The sequence below is a fragment of the Petaurus breviceps genome, unplaced genomic scaffold, assembly GCF_028583685.1.
Source record: "Petaurus breviceps papuanus isolate PSGF00001 unplaced genomic scaffold, PetGlider_PUasm1.0 156, whole genome shotgun sequence".
Taxonomy (NCBI): Eukaryota; Metazoa; Chordata; class Mammalia; order Diprotodontia; family Petauridae; genus Petaurus; species Petaurus breviceps.
The window spans coordinates 12,036,486-12,054,299 of NW_027185720.1; the positions used below are offsets into that span (position 1 = coordinate 12,036,486).

General features: G+C 49.3%; 1 protein-coding gene across 1 annotated transcript in view; it reads right to left on the reverse strand.

The window, feature by feature from the left end:
* MYH9 (myosin heavy chain 9) overlaps positions 1-17,244 on the reverse strand; it is a 78,083-nt gene extending 60,839 nt beyond the window's left edge. Inside the window, exon 1 of the mRNA XM_069082063.1 lies at positions 16,972-17,244. The gene's annotated coding sequence lies outside the window, so the exon portion shown is untranslated. The remainder of the gene's footprint in view (positions 1-16,971) is intronic.
* Positions 17,245-17,814: the final 570 nt, after the last annotated feature.

A 17,814-nucleotide genomic window follows, 5' to 3' on the forward strand; every position in this document is an offset into this window, starting at 1 on the left:
ACACACACACACACACACACACACACACACACACACACACACACACTCTACTAAAAGACAAAGGCTAAACAGGCACCTGGGGGGGGGAAGGTGGGAGAAGGAAGAGCAGCCAACAGTGCAATAGGCTCTTCTAGGTCCGTGGGTGTGGCCTTTTGACTGAGTTTTGCAGAACTAATCTTGGTATGAAGGGGATTCAGTCAAAGGGCTGCACTTGAGTACCTAGAGGCCTACATGTGGCCTCCAGGTCACAGGTTCCCTACTCCTAGCCTACAGTAAGGAAGAACTGAATTCAAATTCAGCCGCAGACACTAATAAGACCACTTAACCTCTGCCTGCCTCGGTTTCCTCATCTGTAAAACAGGAATTATCAGCAGTACCTACTTCCCATGATAGTTGTGAGAAATTAATAAAAAAAAACCAAAACCCCAAAGAGGGCTGGAGATACCCTTGTTGGTGGAACATCAGCTAAACCAGGTCAGGTAACCAAATCATACCTTAACTAAATCAGGCTGGTGACCCACCTGGAGAGCACCTAAGGGTCTGGTTTACAAACACACTAAGTGGGAGGAGCTCTAGCCTGAACAACTGGGCTGGAATCTTCACGTTCACATTTACTAACCATAGCATGACCCTAGGTAAGTCACTTCCCCCATGTCCTCATTGTGAAACATCTGCAGCTCAGTACTTCATGGACTGGTCCTGAGGACAGCACTGTGCATACTGTTGTGGGTGAGCTGCCCCCGGAACTATTACCAAAAACATATATGAAACAAGAAGCAGAGATGTGTCTCTGGTCAAGGTACGTCTTAAAAACAACAGTATCTAAATCAATCCATCTCAAGTATCCAAAGACCAGGCATGGAAAAGTCTCCTATCCTTAGGGTCTCCAAGAGGGTTTCAACCACAGGTTGGCACAGGCCAAAGCTGGGATAAATTACAGCCTGATTCCGGTTTCTTTAGGCACCTATTTAGAATAGGGAAAGAAGGTGGGGGTGGGATGGAGGGTGGAAAGAAGGGCCTTTCTCTCTGGGTCCGGGTTATACCCTAGGCTAAAATGAGAGGGAAAAAAAAGAAGTCCAGAATTTGACTACTAGAAAGTTAGACTAGACTCACTAAGTTAATGCCACGTGATTCCCTACTAAAGTCAAGGCAACATTTTGTCAAATGAAATGATGTTGGTAGTCACCACCCTGGGTTTACGGACTGGTCTGGCCACCACTTGCTGTGTTAGGTGACCCTGGGCCAATTTCCAGATCTGCAGAGGAAGGGTAGCTGGACTACATGGTCACTACTGTCCTTCCCGGGACTAGCACTACAGCCTTCTGTGATTCAATCAATGTTTAGTCAGTTTATAAGAGTCAGGAATGGTGAGAAAGGGTGTCTGGGATCTGACAGTAAATACCCACTGAGTGCCAGACTGTCCTGGGTATAGAGCAGGACGAGAGAATACACATGTACATAAATGGGCACACTTAGGCATTTAACCCTGAATGTGTGTGTGTCCCTCTCTCTGCAGCATGGATAGTGGAAAGTAAGCCTCTGAACCAGGAAAGCTGTGTCCTGGCTGTGTGGCCCCTGCCAAGCTACCACATCACCCCTAGGTTCTGAAAGTTCCAAGTCAAGAAAACAGAGATACTGCTGCCTTGAACAGCAGGCAGAGGGAACTTCCATGCTGTGAGTCCCAAAAGCCAATGGAATATGGTTTCCATCTCTACCCTTCAATCGAAAGGCACAGGACAAGAGACCAAAGAACAAGCTCCCTTCCCCTAACCTCTTCATTGCTTTTCCTGAATCAGGATGCCCACTTCAAAGCATATCCAGGAGATTTTCGCTAACTTGAAGGACGAAGGCAGGCCATTCCACCCAAGAGCACGATTCTGCCTTTAGTTGTTTTACCACCCGCAAAGAATAATTTGTGGTCACCGCCAGGATCACGTCTGGTTCTGAAGACACCAAAGCAATGCCTGGGAGCAGAGGGGAGGGCTTCATTAGGGGCTGAAAAGCAAAAACTTCACACTTAGATGATACCCACAGCAGGGCAGGGAAGTCTTTGGGGAGGCACTGTCTCGGTGCTTTAAAGCAAAGAGCTAAGGTTCATATTTCAAAGGACCACAGATACAGAGTGTGAAAAGACCTTGGTGGTCACTTCACCTAATTGCCTCACTGAGGCCCAGAAGGGAGGCGACTTGGTCATAGTTGTTTCATAAATGTTTCAGGGGTGATCTTAGTGTGATTAAAAGCACCCTACAAGTTCTCAAAGATGACCCAAGGCCCTTCTCTCCCTGTAAATTCTAGGTCACACTCATTATCCATTCCCAATGTCTGGTCATCACTGATGTTTTCCCAATGAGGACAGATGTCTAAGAGTCACAGGAGAGGGCAGTCACTACCCATGACCAGAAAGATGTATGGCTGGAAAGAGAAAGCCGGCCAATCATGTACTTAGAGTGAAGGGTAACCGACAGACGAGCCCCTTGTTCCACTGGTGTCCACAATGAGGAAAGCCCTGAGTATTCTGGGAGGATCCCTGGTGAAGAATTGACGTGACGACCTGGCCAAGAGTGAAATGGACCAAAGTCGGCATGGATGGGCTACGGCCTGCACTGGCCGAAAGAGTGCCCACATCAATAAGAATTCAGAGCGTACTGGCAAAGTCTTGTGCTGAGTACTAGAGATAGACACAAAGAGGAGAATGCCCGTCCCTGCCCTCCTGGAGCATACACAGTCCACATCAGTGCAATAGAGAGTACAGGATTTGGAGCTGGAAGGTCACGGTTCAAATTCCATCTCTCCCACTTCCTGTCTATATTGACCTTGGTCATCACTGTCTGCCTTAGACCTCAGTGTCTTCATCTGTAAAAGTTATCATGTAGGACTAGATAATCTTGAAGGCCTCCCCAAGTCCTAAACCCTAAATCCTATGACTCACACCCAAGCTAAAGGCATCCTCTCTCTCCCCCTTTTCTCTCCCTTTCCATTACTCCTCTCTCCACACCACTCTCTTTCACTCCCCCAGAGAGAACTGGACCACTCCCCTCAGTCTGGTCTTTGGTGACACTCTATTAAATGGAATAAGTCCTTATCAGATTGTCATGAACTGTGGTCAGAAAGGAAGACTTCTAAACCAGACACTCTTGAATGTCCCAGACAGGTCCAGGAGTACAAAAGCCATCTGACAGTAATCCAGTTTTGACCTCTTCCCTTTAACCTTGATCAGTTAACTAAAACATTCTTTAAATTCCTATTAGAAACCAAAATGCAAGAAGCTTCAACCACCAGTCCACCCAAGGACAATTAAATAAGAAAAATCATCAGCGCCACTGCCTTCTCCCCAAGAGGCCTGCTCTACCGGATCTGAGCTGCTGAATTACAGAAGGGTCCACACTTCTTCCCTCTGGCAAGGAGAACAACCTGTGCTCTGCTGCTCAGTGACTTGGTGAGGAGATGAGATGGCCAGTCAGCCAGTCAGAGGCGACTGGGCGCCCTGGCTCCTGGTGCCTCAGCCCTCCAGTCAGCATCTTCACAATGAGGTATTTCTCAATGGCTGCTGGGCACATCCCCACCCACTCTGCACAGCAGCAAATGGGAAATAGTCAGAGGGCTTTGTCCAATAGGAAAGCAGGGTGCCTGGCCTTGGAAGACTTGCCTCCCTCATGGCTCCTAAAAGAGATGGGAAAGCTCAGGGCCCCTTCAATGTAAGGAGGTTGGCAAGGCCTTAGACTGGGTCGCGTTGCTGGCTTAAGCAACCAGAGGAGTCTTGGCTTCAACACAAAGGGCTGTGCTTTATAGTGGGGCCCATAAAGTTAGCTAGGCTAAGTAAGCCCATGCACAGAGCCTGGGGAATAAATAGCCAAGCATCACTCCTGCAGCACAATGAGGAAGGAGCGTGGCCAAGAAGACAGGGGAAGGGAAAGAAAGGGGGGTGGGGGGAAAGACCGACAGAAGGGTGTTCTACAGACCAGGTCTTGTGCACAGCAAGCTGCAGCTGGCTGCCACCCCATGTCTGGGCTTGGAATCCACATTTCAAGTTTATGATCAGAACCAATATCCCCTTGGGGGACTGTTGTTTTTTATTAGTTAGGGCATAGGGCATGCATCCTCAGAAGAACAAAAGTCCCCTCCAAGAGATGCAGTGCCCACAAGCAAAAACTTCCACAGAGAACACATTCTTGGTAGCCACTCCAAAATCAAGACATAAATAAAATCCTACCCTATAAGGCAGCAGGACAAGTTTGGAAGGGCAGCCCCCTCCCACAAGAGGCCTTCCAGCTCATTGTTCTGCAGGGGCCTCTACAATGAGACAGATGGAACTGCAGTAATCTCGAGGAGAGTGAAAAGAAACAGGAGGTGTGGGCATGTATGGAAGATGGGAAGGTTCCCCCACCTCCTAATCCTGGGTCTGAGGGAGTCACTCTCTAGGTGTAATGAAAATCACTTCATTTATTAAGCAACTACTCCACTTACTATATAATAGGTAATATGTTTGAAAGCTTACAAAATACATTAGACATATAATCTCTCTCAATTACTGTGGAGTGGGTAGCTCAAGTTTTTTTCATCATATGTGACATGAGCATGAGACTCAAGATTTAATGGACCTGTCCAGGGTCACACAGGCACTAAGTGTCAAATTCAGGAGTTACACCCAGGACTTTTCTTTAAGACCAAAGCTTTCTCCACTGCATTGCCAAGCCATTGTCTGGCAACCAGACTAGGAAGAAGTCATGGCAACTAGGCTCAATCAATACCCAGGAAAAGAAGGCATTAACACCCTACTGTTTTTTTTAGCAGGTACAAAGGTTTCCTGCCAGTGAGTCAAGGCAAGAACCCCAGGATAAGGTTAGATAAGCTTGAGTCAAATGGATGGGGCTCTGCCCTGGGAATGGAGCGCCCTGGGTTCCTACTTACTAGTTTTGTGACTGACCCTGGGCAAAGCACCCTTCTTCACTGGGCCTCAATGCCCTCACCCATAAAAGGGAGAAGAGCAAACAAAGGGCTGAATGATCCTTCTAGCAATGGTGTTTGTTCTCTGGGCTAAGGCAGAGGGGCTGGCAAATGGGTGACTGCAACACTCCTGAGGGCAGCCTAAACCAGATTATTTCCCAATTGCATTTTAACAAAATAAAACCAAAATGAAACACAGATTCCATTGTTAAATCGAGTCGATATGCAGCCCAAAGGGGACGTCTGCAGCAGGGGCCATTTCTAGCTAAGTCCCTCCCACCCCCAACTTCTGACCTTCCCTTGTCTAGGACTCATCTAAGCTCTCTATGAGTCCCAAGCCCAGCTATGATATCAATGAAGCTCTAACTTTTCCTCCACTCAATAGACATCCCTCATTTCTCACAAAAAAAAGAAGAAACAGCTTCTCTCAGGGCTCTCTAGGAAGTAACAAGTATCCAGGCAGGACTAACATCTGTGGGTTTAAAAACTGAAGGGGCTGATCAATAGTAACATAAAAAAATGCTCTATATCTATTGATTAGAGCAATGAAAACTAAAACAATTCTGAGATACTGCCTCATGCCCATCAGAAATGATAAATGCTGGAGGGGATGTGGAAAAATAGGGACACTAATGCATTGCTGGTGGAGTTGTGAATGGTTGAATGGTTCAACCATTCCGGGGAACAGTTTGGGGCTATAAAACTGTATACCCTTGGATCCACAATACCACTACTAGGTCTCTACTCCAAAGAAATCAAAGCAAAAAGAAAAGGAACCATACATACACAAAAACATTCACAGCAACTCTTTCTGTGTTGGCAAAGAACTGGAAATTGAAGGGATTCCCATCAATTGGGGAATGACTAAAAGTTGTGGTATGTGAGTGTGATGGAATACTACTGTGCTATGAGAAATTATAAGCAAGATGGCTTCAGAAAAACCTGGGAAGACTTCTATGAATTAATGCAAAGTGAAGCAAGCAGAACCAAAATATTGTACACAGTAACAATACTGTACTGGCTGTGAATGACTTAGCTATTCTCACCATACAATGGCCCAAAAACGATTCTAAAGGCTCAAGATAAAGGAAGCCATCTACCTCCACAGACTGATGGACTCTGAATACACATTAAAAAAATTTTTTTTCACTTTGTTTCTTGCTTTTTATTGTGTTTTGCTGTCGTTTTTTGCAACACGGCTAACATGGAACTGTTTTGCATGACTTTATATGTATAAATGACATCATATTGCTTGCCTTCTCAATGGATGGGGGAGGGGCAGGAGAAGGAAGGAATTTAAAACATAATTTTTAAAAATATATTAAAAGTATTTTTTTTTCAGAAGGGCAAGCTGGTCCCTAAACATCAAGTAGGGAAAACAAGAAGTCTTCTAAGGCAGCTAGGTGGGAGTTAGGGAAGACCTAAATTCAAATCTGGCCTCAGACACTTAGTAGCTATGTGACTTGGAGGAGTCACTTTACCCTGTTTGCCTCAGTTTCCTCAAGTGAAAAATAGGGAAAATAACAGCACCTGCCTCGCAGGGTTGTTGTGAAAAACCAAATAAGATATCTGTAAAACACTTAGCACAGTGCCTGGCATATTTCCTGCCTAAGTGGAAAAACTGAAACTGAGAAGTTTTAAGACAAAAGGGAAACTAAGGGAATGCATTATCCTCTTCCCAAATCATGCAAGAAGCAAAGCTCCACTTGCCTGTTCCTCCATGTTCGGCCCATCCCCAACAGACAACGGGAAGTTCAGAAACTTGAGGGCTGTAGCTACTTCTGGCCCCAAACTGGCTCGGCCAATGGGCTTCGCAGCATCCCTCTCTACCCTTACTTCCTTGGTCCTGACAGTGCTATCCCTGTCACTATTTTCCCATTTCAAGTTCCCTGTGTGACCCACAGCAGCTCCGGCTTGGCTGAAGGCCACCACAGACCACCTCACTCTACTCCCAAGTATTTTCTGGTCCTCAGGATGAGAGCCTTCGAAAGTGCCCACTACTGGGAAACACTTTTGGGAAGTCTGTTCTGTCTTTACAACTGTGATATGGTGCCTCTTCTCCTTCTGTGTATACTTTAGCAAGCCCCTTCCTTTCTATTGTTTCTCAGTTCCTTCTGCCTAGAAGGAACCAGGAGGTGGAGAGATGAGCTAATCTAGCTTATGAGGCAGGGTGGTACAGGGAAGCAGCCACCTTGGATACCCACATGACCTTGGCCAAGTCACTGAAGCTCCATGAGGTTTTCTCAACAGTAAAATGATGGAATTAGATTAGAGAGCCTTTGATTTAAGGTTCGTTAGCATAGGCTTCTAGAGAGCTATCATCCCTTTTTACAAATGAAAGATAGAAATGAGGCCCAGGGAGACTAACAATGCAATGGCCACAGTGGACAGGAGAATGAGAACTAGATCTGACCCAGAGGCCAGTGTCCCTTCCACTAGAACACAAGGCCTCCAAGACCCTGGAATCCTCCTGTTTGATTGAAGGCAGAGGAAATCCAATGGGCTGAATTCTTCCCCCAAAACTGACAAATCTCTAGAGGGAACAAGAAACTTTCTTATTGATGATTTTTTATTAATATTCTTATATAATTCTTATTAAGAAATATTTCGTTAAGCACCTATGTCTGACACCATGCTAGGCTAAGGCCCCCAAACAGGCAACAGTTCCCATGGCCTTCAGGGATGTTTCCAAACAGGGTAAAAAACAAGACAACTTTACCCATTTTCTTCTGCGTAAAGAGTCTGTCTCCTAGAACACTAAAAAGGCCACTTCAAGCACCAACGGCTGCTTTCTGACCAGCACCCTACAAATAACTCAAGTCCAGGTCCTTTAGAGCTGGGAAGAACCAAGGGGTCTCTCCCCACCAGAGCTCTTCATAGGGAGTCTCAGAAGCAATCCATATTAAGGCTCTGGGATACAGGACTGTCAACAGAAGAATTTGGAGGGTGGACCTTTATACTTTGGATAACTCATTTAATAGAGTAAGGGAGGATGGAATTAGCCAGCCATCTGCTTGGGTTATCTTATATTAAAGGGCTGGGCTTACTTAACAGACAGGAAATCTCTTAGGAGGTGTTGGCAATTTACTAAGTGCCCTGAATCAATATTGAACAGAGAGAGCACCCTGAGCGCTCCCTTTCAGCTCATACAATATTCCAGACTGCTCCAGGCAAGAGCAGATCATGCTCCAGACCTTTGAACAGGAACACCGCCTATTAATCTTTATCCTTAATGAATCAATTAAGTTTTTTGATACCATTATCCATGAGAAAATGTGTTCTTTCCTACCATGGGAGACAGGGTAGCCCCTTGAGTGGCTCACAAGTGTTGACCAGTTTACTTCCAAGGATTCCCCACCCCAGACACTTGCCTACTGGCTATATAATCAGGGGCACCTCCCTGTCTCTCAGACCTTCAGCTGCCTCCCCTACAGAATGTGCTGATGAGGACTACTGCTGTACAAATCCAGGCCCTGGGAAAATACTTGCATGCCCTATTGATGCCAGGTTGGCAGCTGTTTCCTCAGTTCCTCAAGTCTCTCCCCAGACCAATTCATCCTCTACCCACCTGCCAAGGTGATCTTTCTAAAGCATAGGTCTGACCAAGTTATGCCCCTGCTCAAAGAGCTCTAATGGCTTTCTATTTCCTCCCGAAGCCAGTATCACCTTCTGTTTGGTATTTAAAGCTCTGCCTAAGCTGGCCCCTTCTTCCACCTTATCCCTTTCCCTGCACTCTATGACCCAGCTAGACTGGTCTGACTTGCTGTGCCTCCCACACACTGCTCAATCTCCTGTCTCCAGGCCTTTGTAATGGCAGTCTTCCATGCCCAGAATGTTGTGCCCCTCACATTGGCCTCTGCATTCCCTTCCTTGAAAACTCAGCTCAAACCTCACCTTCTTCTTCGGGCTTTCCCTCAAGGATTATTCTCCATGGATTCTGTTTCCAATCTCTGTGCCTAGTTATTTACATGTGCTCTGAGCTCCTTGAAGAGAGGGCTTTCATTGCATCTCCACAGTAAGGACCTGATAAATACATGTTGACTGCCTGACTGGTTATGGAAACAACTGAAAACTGGCAATGGGGGCCTCCTCAGCACTGTCTCTAACCAGTGAGGCTGTGGCTGGCATGCTTGGCTGACTGAACCTTCCCCACTCTCTGAAGGTCTGCTGGAAGTTCTTCCTCCTCCCTGCACACTCAGTCTACAAATAACCAGCAAACATTGATTAAGGGTCTCTGAGAACAGCTGGGTGGCACAGAGGATAGAGCACTGGCCCTGGAGTCTGGACGATATGAGTTTAAATTGGGCCTTAGACACTTACTAGCTATGTGACCCTAGACAAGTCACTTAACCCTGACTGCCTCCAAAACTTTTAGAAAAAAATGTTTTTAAAGATGGAGAACCTAGGGACGGCCAGGTGGCGCAGTGAGTGAGAGCGCCAGTTCCGGCCTCAGATACTCGGCACCCACACAAAATAACTGGCTGTGTAACCTTGAGCAAGTTACTTAACCCCAACTGCTTTAAAAAAAAAGATGGAGATACATTTACAAGAGGTAAAGGTGCAACCTGTAGATAAGAAGAGAGAAAGAAGGAATGACAAGGGAAGCAAGCTCCAAGAAGAGGGTTTGATGTCGAGAACAGGAAAACCACGTCTTCCACAGAGACTAGAGCAGGGGTGGGGGGCCTGCGGCCTCAAGACCACATGTGACCTTCTAAGTCCTTGGTTGCAGCCTTTTGATTGAGTCCTTTTATGAAGGGGATTTGTTCTGTGAAGTTTGGATTCAGTCAAAGGGCCATACTTGAGGACCTGGAGGGCCACAAGTGGCCTCACGTCCTCCCCCCCACTAGAATAAAGAAGGTGAGGGATCTAGCTCTCCCTCCTCTGGATTCCTAACAAATTACTTGTCTAAACAGCTGCTGGACAGCAAGGTATTTTTCACTGGCAAATGCACCATGTGCTCTTTAAGACAGCATGTCTCATGTCCCCCTCAGCAACTCTCATAATGCCTCGCACCTAACATGGGGGTCAATAAGTGTGTGCTAAAGGACCCAGGTCAGAAGAGGTGGAGTTTATATATATCAGAAAAAGCTGAGCCAGTGGCATCAAAATGTTCGGTCCAACCCCTCCAAACAACGGGCTGCCAAGAACGGGCACCAAAAAGACTGGGGCCTCCTGGGCAAACAGCCACCGAGCCAACGCGATGGGGCCACCCAAGTGCCTCGGCCCTATCAGACAGGAAGGAAGCTGCCTTCTTCAGGCCAATGACTTCATAAAAACACAGGAAACCCAGGCTTCTGAGCACACATGACTCTAAATAAAGGCAATTGTCTTGCTTTTGTAGAAAGAATATCTAATGTCACAGAAATGTCTGAAGTAGCTTGATGAGAGTCAGCAAACCAGCTGGAATGGTCTTTGCCTCGCTTGAGGACATGACTGTCACTAATAAGGGACTTTTAATTAGCACTTTAAAGTGTACAAAGCCTTTTATAAAGATCAGCTCCCAGATCCTCTCACAACTAAGAGAGGTAAGTGCAATTATTATCTGCTTTTTAGAGATGAAGGAAACTGAGGCCCAGAAGTTAAGTGGCTTGCCCAGAGTCAAACAGCTACAAAGCATCTGAAGACAAGATTTGAAGCCAGATCTTACTGAGTGGGAATGCACAGAGATAGCCCCGCACACAAATGTTTAAGAAATGGCCACTGAATATGCCAAGTTCACTACCAACACGGATGCCAGGAATGGCTCTGGGAAGTATCTGTCCTGAAGCCCAGGCCTCTCTGGGGATCCTGGTTAACCCATGCTCTCTCTCCATCAGGCTTCTCAAATCCATTTAAGCTTAAGGTCATCGCAGGCTAGATGCAAAGGAAGTAATGGGACCAAGAACCAATGTTCAGTTTGGAAAAGAACCGATCAGGACCCATTTGGGGGCTAACTACTTCCCTGCTGCCCACAGGATTTGAAACCCCCAAAAACGAGGACAGTGAAGCTTGAGGAAAGTCACTGCACCCTCTCCAGAATTGCTGCCTCCAGAGGCCACTCTCTCAATCCACACCTTCTGCCCCTCGACCTGGAAGCAGCAAGCTGGGAAATGGCCCCTCATCACATCCCCAAGTTGTCAGAAAGACCTCCATGGGCATACTTGGGTTTGGTTGTGGGAATCCCAGTTCTAAAAGGCGGAATCAACTGGAAAGGATTCAGAGGAACATCAGCCTCTTCCATCCCCAAAGATTAAGGACTGGAAGGATTGACTTTGGAGGCCAGATTAAAGGAGCTAAGCATGTGGTGTTTGGCTAAATGGTATGTGTGGGGAGAGGAGGGGAGGAAGACAGGCCATGATAACAGCTTGTACAGCCTTGAGGAGACAAATCCCAAGAGTTTGGAGGTCTTTTTTTCACAGTACTTTGTACCTCTCAGGTACTAGTCACAATCTATGGTATTCTTTTGTTATCTCTGGTTATTTTGTCCACCCCACTCCCCCCCCCAGCAGTGAGAAGGCAGACTCAGTGTCTAATACAAATTTGTGAAAAATGAGGAATTTGAATTATTCAATAAGAGAAAGGGAAAAACTAAGTCCAAAAAATAGTTTCCCCAAATTTAGCTACCCTTACAGTGAGGGATGGATGGGGGTGGGGTAGGGGAGTGTAACTGGAGACCTCGACCATGCTTGAAATCAGAAAAGGCCCTATAGGGATAATAATAAGCTGGGATCCACAGGGACAGAGCCCCAGTTAATTTTTCTGAATCAAGTACACTCATTCAAACTCCTCAGAGGACCACTGGCAATGAAAGTCCCAGAGGGCAGCGCACAGACTGGAGGGTGGCAAACATCAGAGCAAGGCTACAGAAAAGGAAAAAGGTAGGGCCTTTCAAGGAAAAGGTCAAATTAAGGGGAAATAAAAACAACAAACCCACAAAGTCTGAGTCAGCAAGAAACAAATTCAAGGGAGTCGAGAACCTAAGCGGGTAGCTGGCATGCTGCTCTCTGCATTCAGGACACTCAATCAGGGCAGTCTGGAGACATCATCTGCCCTGATGTCAGAATATGGAACTAAGTAATCAGCGCCTATGCTAAGTTCCTTTTTAAAGAGACATGCATCAGCCAGTGGGGGGGGGGAGGGGAGGTGGCTCTGAGCATTCCTTCACTTATGGACACATCTTACATCTTACCAAGAGGAGTCAGTGCCTGGGACTAGAGTCAAGCCCACCATTGGTTCTTTTGATGGGAGTGCTGGTTCCATTTAAGACCTAGTCTCAAGGGGTTACTAATGACTTGTTATTCTCACCCAAAGGCCAAACACTCCTCTGCCTCACCCTTACAATTCTCTTGGGGCTGCAGGGGTCTCAGCACTGCCCACCTGCCAAACCCAGCTATTCCATCCCACCCTTAGGGTTACTACGTACCATGGGGCACAATCATTTTCTTTTAAAAATAGTTTTAGAACTATATTCCAGGGGCAGCTAGGTAGCTCACTGAATGGAGCACCGGCCTCAAAGTCAGGAGGACCTGAGTTCAAATCTGGCCTCAGGCACTTAACACAAAAACTAGCTGTGTGATCTTGGGCAAGTCACTTAACCCCAACTGCCCTCCAAAAAGAAAAAAAAAAGAATTGGTTCCAATAGAATTGGTTCCCTTTGCAATCCTATTTTATGTATATAAAACCTGACTGTGAGAAGATTACACCCTCAGCTTCCCCAACCTGACTGCCCATCTGGCCCACAGGGCTGTGGTGAAGAAATGCTTTGCAAAAATTAAAAACTCTCTAGCAATGTGAATCAGCATTATTGGATAGGCAATTATGTCAGAACAATAAACATTCTTTAAGTACCTACTATGGGCTAAGCATTTCTTAAGTGCCTACTACAGGCCAGGCACTGTAAGCTCTGAGGAGACAAAGCCAGTCCCAGCATTCGCTGCCTCCAAGCAGGTTTATGATCTAATAGGGGTGGAACAACACGAAAACAATGAGGTATAAATCAGCTGTAGAATGATGGCTGGGAAGGCTTTCTGTAGAAGGAGGAGTTTGAGATGGGACTTGAGGAGGCTGGGAGGCCCAGCTGAGGAGGCCAAGCACTCCAGGCCTGGGCCAGAACCCAGAGATGGGGGCAGAGGCAGAGGCAGCAGCAGCTCGTGAGAGGATCCCTTTTTAGCACTGGTTTTTAGGAATGTAGTTTTTTAACAGCAGAAAACTTCTGCCTTGCAGTGAGCCAAGCTGCACTTCTTAGGCTTAAATGCTCAGGTAGCTTAACACACAAGGCAGAACAATTTTCCGACAGCAATGTCCAAACTTGTCTAGGCTGCACATGCCTTCTGAGTTCTGGCCCGGGCATCAGGGCTTCTTAGAAGGGCTTTTCATCCAATATACTCAGAGTAAAAAATGTATCTGCAAAATAGGGAGAACACTCCTCCACTCTCCTCCCAACTCAAACAGTGTTTTTGTGGGGACTGCTTAGGGCCCACCTTGGAGTAAGGATGACCTGGGTTCAAGTAACACCTTAGACACAGATGGAGTGATCTGCCTCAGGGGGGTGACTGTCCACACTGGGACCTCCTTCATCCAGCTTGGGGGAAGGGGAGAGGGAGAGACACAACACTCCAGACCAAAAGGAAAGAAGCTATATAAACTGGTGCTACAAATTATAAAAGGAGCCCTAGATTAAGTCATGAGGCAGAGGACCTGGGTTCAAGTCCTGTATTTAATATTTATCAGGTAAATAACCTTGAATAAAGTAGTTATCTCTAAGCTCCCTTCTTGTGCTTAGAAAACCTTATGTGACTAAGGACTGAGCTCCACCCCCCCCATCCAACTGTACCCCACTGCAAGCACTGGGGGGCTGCCAAGGGCCTCAGCCTGACCAAGATGGCTGTAGGAATAAGTATTTCTCAAACCAGGGGTGAAGGCCAAGAGACCCCACTGCCTGGCAGAGGATTTCTAGGACACTTCCTGCCCAAGGCACCTCAAGAGATGCTGCTTTACAGTGAATTGGGGCCATTCCCCCAATTCTGACACCACCATGGTGTGGTTATTTATTCTGTTTCTGGAACATGAGACTCAGGAGGAGGCAGCGTAGGTTGGGCTGGGTTTTTCACCCCTTTTTGTTTCTTTCTGGAGGAGGGTAAGACTATGCTGAGAGGAAAACTGCCAAGCCCTCTCTCCTTCTGAAATAAAAATGTCAAGCTGGTTAAGGGCAGTCCTAAGGTACTTCACTGAAGGATTAGCAAGAAAGGAAACAGCAGAAAGCAGGCCCATCCTGGTTCCTGGCAATATTCTGCTGGCTCCATCATAACGCTCAGTAAAAAGAAGCCAAAATAAGCAAACTGGGGTTAACATGCACGTCTTATCCTTGGAGAGAAGCAATTGGACAGCATCTCCCAAAGCCAACTTATGTTTTTGTTTTTGTTTTTGTTTTTTAAAGAAGGGACCCCAGAGCTCTTCAGAACAACAACTCCAATCACAGAAGAGCTTCCCAACTCAGATCTCAAAGGATCAGAACCAGAATGATCCGGAGTCCCAAAGCTACACTTCTAGAAGGAGTCTATGAAATGCTGGCTCACATTTCTAGCCAATGGTGGCTACAGAGTCACCTCATGCTTCCCACAATAGCTCTATGAGGAAGGTAGCAGGGCAAACATCATCTCCATTTTACAGATGAGGAAACAGTCTACTCTAGGAGCCCACGTTCCTACAGCCTGGTCAGTAGAAGAGTGGGAGCAGGGACTTCTCTGGCATCCAAGGCAGAGGCACTGCTCTCCACTGCCCTCCAAACCAAAATGTCCAAGACCAGATGGCATTTAAAGAGGCTGAGAACTCCTAACTTGCTGAAAAGGGCAGCCTTTTACTGTCACACTCAGCCTCGGGTGAGCCAGCCATCTGCGGTCATGATGGCTCTAAAATTATAAGGCACAATTTTGAAGTTTTTAATTACCCCCAATTACCTACTAAATGACTCTTCACTTTCTGACTGGACCTAAACTTGCTTCAGTTAGCAAAGCCTGCAACATGCTTGGAGCATTCCTCGACTCTGGTTTCTCACCCTCAAACCCCCCCCCCATCAGAAAATCCCTTCTCTGAACTCCCATAATGATAAGGTCCTTCTCAGGAAGCTTCTAGGACTATGTGCCAGTCACTGGCTAGCTAGTGCTGAGGTCCTCCCCAGGATCTAGGATGCCACTGTCTTACTGCACAGGTAGGACTCAAGAGACTGAGATCTGAAGCCTGGGATCAAGGGCTGTCCTTATACCACCCACAGCAGTCAAGCAAGAAAAGTTTGGTACAAATATAAATAAATCGGATTCCTCTATTTAAGAAAAAAAGGTAGGATGAAACAAGTAACTGCTCCCCCTCCCAGAAAATCAAACTTAGTCACATTGTTACAGGATGAACAGGCTGAAGCCTCTTGACTTTCAACAGTAACTGATGCATCCTGTTACTTTTGAAGCCAGGAAAAGATGTCAATGAGAGCCTAGCATAGAGTGAGTTCGTGCTGGGGACAAACAGCTGTGTTTCTCGGCAGGACCCATGTGCTACAAAATACAGACTTCCCAGGCTCACTCCAGCGGGCTGATGTGACCTGGTCTAGCCCCTCACTGGTGGGGACTAGCTGGACCTCCCATAACACCCTTCTGAGTTCAGATGTAATGAAATAGACCTTTTCTCTTGTCTATCTAGAACGGCTTTTTTCTACCCCTGCAAAAAAAAAAAAAAAACCACAGCAGAACTAACTAGCCCTTCACTGGGTCTTCCTTCCCTCCCCTTCCAGGGGCTTCGGGCCTACGGAGGACCAGCCCCCAAGCCCCATAGGGTGTGGCCCAGGAGGGGAAGGGGGAGGGGGAGGGGAGAGGGCAATCAAGAAAAAGCCCCAAACATTTGCAAAACAGGAAAGAGGAAACTTGGGTCAGCGCAGAGAGCAGAGCCTCGGAACTAGGGTGGGCTCCACGGAAGGGCAAGGTGCTCAGAGGGAGCAGAGTGGAGGGCTGCACCTCACTCATCGAGCTGGGCAAGGTGAGGAAGACCGGCGGGCGGACAGGCCGAAGCAGTGCCATGCCAGCCCTCACCCAAGGCCAGGGGCAGAGGGCAGAGGACGCAGCCAGGGAGGGGGTGTGCCAGCCTGGGGCTCCGCTCCCACTCCTTCCCCGGCCCAGCTACACCCACCCCCCTCCCTTCCCCGGCTCCCGGAGCACAGCCAAGCGAATGAGGAAGTCGGGACGAGAGGGCGGAAACCGGGCCGAGCTATGAGCCATGTCTGCAGCAGGACTGTCTGCCTCTGACTCAGGGGCACGCCGGCAGCTGCCCAACGGTCCGGGCAGCCCGTTACCCCGAGAAAGGCTTCCAAGGAGCAGGGCTCCAAAGCCCGGCCAGGTCCGACCCCCCGGCGCGCACCTCGGGGGAGGCCGGCGCTGGAGATGGGGGGATGGGCAACTGCAGGAAACTGAGTCACCAAAGGGGGGGGCCGTGCCAGGGGAAGGTGAGCTCCAGGAGGGCAGCCTCCCGGCCTTTGTCCTTTACCTGCGGCCGGGACCTGAAAGAGAAGGAAGAAACAGAGGAGAGGAAGAGGGGGGACAGTGAGAGGAGGGGAGAAAAGAGGGCAGAAAGGGGGTCACACAAAAGACAGAAGACGGAAAAAGGGGAGACGAAAAACGAGGGAAGAGAAGAGGGGATCGTGGAAAGGCTGCGGAGGAGAGGGGGCTGGTGGGGAAGTCCGGGGGGCTCCGGCTCCGGGGCGCCTACCCCCACCAGGTGCCCACCCGGCCCCGGGACCCACACTCCGACCATCCGAAGCCACCCCAAGCCCGCAGGCAGTGCCCCCTCCGGGCCTGGGGCCCGGCCCCCCCCGCGGCGGAGCCCAGCGGGGCAGAGGTGCCCGCCCGCACCCATTTCCGGGCCCGGCGCAGCGGAGAACCAAGCTCCGGCCCGCCCGCACCGCCGCTGCACACTGCGTGCCTCGTCGCCGCCCGCCCCGCTCTCGGGCGCGCCCCCCACGGCGCGCGCAGAAGCCGCCGTTGGCCCCGGAGGAGGCGGCGAGCTCACCTGAGCCGCGTCGGGTCCCTCGAGCGGACGTGCGGCCGCTTCCGTGCGCCGACTCCGGCTTGCCACCTGCGCTCGGGCCGAGAGAACGAAGGCGAGCTGGAATGACGGGAAGACGGGCGGGCGGGCAGGAGGGAGGGAGGCAGCGAGGCCGGCAGCGCCAGCCAGCCAGCAGGTCAGGGTCGCTCTGTCTTATGCCCCGGCCGGCCTGCCCAGGAACGGCAGTGATCTGCGAGCCGCGCCTCGCCTCGCCGCGCCCAGCCCTGCCGCGCCTCTCCCCGCACCGCCCATCCCCGCCTCCCAGGGGCTCCCGCCCAATGCGCGGCTCCCCGCGCGGCCCGAGACCCGCCCCCGAGGCACTCTTGCCCAATCGCAGCCCGCTGACTCGCCGACGGACGGCCATCTCGACCCATGGAGAGCTAAGGGGTTGGGACAATTGAAGCCAAAGGAACGGGCTTTTCCTTAGCGGCGTTCGCTTTTTTCCCTCCTCCCTGCCGCCTCGCCCTCCCAGGCCCTGCCCCCTCACTTCAACTCGCCCAGTCAAAACCCGCTTTTGCACTTGATGGATGGACAACTCGACCCATGAGAAGCCGAGTGGGCGGAGGGAGAGGAGTTGGAAGCCGAAACCCTCCCTACGGGCTAGGCGGGAGCCCCGCCCCTCTAGAGACGCTCCAACGGACCGCCGGGTTTGAGGACGATGATTGGCAGGAGGCGGAGCCAACCGCGAAGGCTGCGGTCGTCCGGGACCGCAGAGCCGGCGGCTCGGGCAGGGCTTCTCGGCTTTTGGAAGGGGCGAGGCCGGTGAAGGGAGGAGCAGGAGCTCGGGGCGGGCTTTATAGTTGTGGC